At 43.5% G+C, this 483-nt stretch overlaps 1 non-coding gene across 1 annotated transcript; it reads right to left on the bottom strand.

Moving 5' to 3' along the window:
- Nucleotides 1–47: 47 nt before the first annotated feature.
- TRNAF-GAA lies at nucleotides 48–120 on the bottom strand. Its single transcript has one exon. It is a non-coding gene; the product is annotated as a tRNA-Phe (tRNA).
- Nucleotides 121–483: the final 363 nt, after the last annotated feature.

Here is a 483-nt window from a genome sequence, read left to right as displayed (position 1 = left end):
GGATTGCCGGGGTCGCTAGCTCTTAAAGTTGACTAAAGAACTTGCTCTGCCGAAACCCGGGGTTGAACCAGGGACCTTTAGATCTTCAGTCTAACGCTCTCCCAACTGAGCTATTTCGGCCGAGGGCTTTCACTTCCATGTTTTCAACTTCCGGTTTTAAAAGGTTTCCGATTTCTAAAACAAATTTTAATTATAGGTTTCCGATTTCTTAAATGTTGCTAAATGTCCAATGTACTTACTCTCTCAGAAAGACTTGACCTCGCTGCGCCCCACGTATGCTGGTTGCATCCAATTCCTGGCACTGTGGGATGAACATGTGGACGTGGCAGACAGAAGAGAGATGACAGAGACTCACTGGAGAAGCTTTCTGCTCCTCCATGTCCTGATGGTTGTCTAAGAACCAGCTCAGAAAGTTAAGAAAACTAAAGGAAAAATTTCATGGGGTTCCTTATTTTTCTCTTCTTTTAGTTCTTCTGTATTTCA

This window comes from Galeopterus variegatus, unplaced genomic scaffold (assembly GCF_000696425.1).
Source record: "Galeopterus variegatus unplaced genomic scaffold, G_variegatus-3.0.2 Scaffold163781, whole genome shotgun sequence".
NCBI classification, from domain to species: domain Eukaryota; kingdom Metazoa; phylum Chordata; class Mammalia; order Dermoptera; family Cynocephalidae; genus Galeopterus; species Galeopterus variegatus.
The sequence above is the reverse complement of the archived record's forward strand: the minus strand, read 5'-3'. Positions and strand labels throughout refer to the sequence as shown.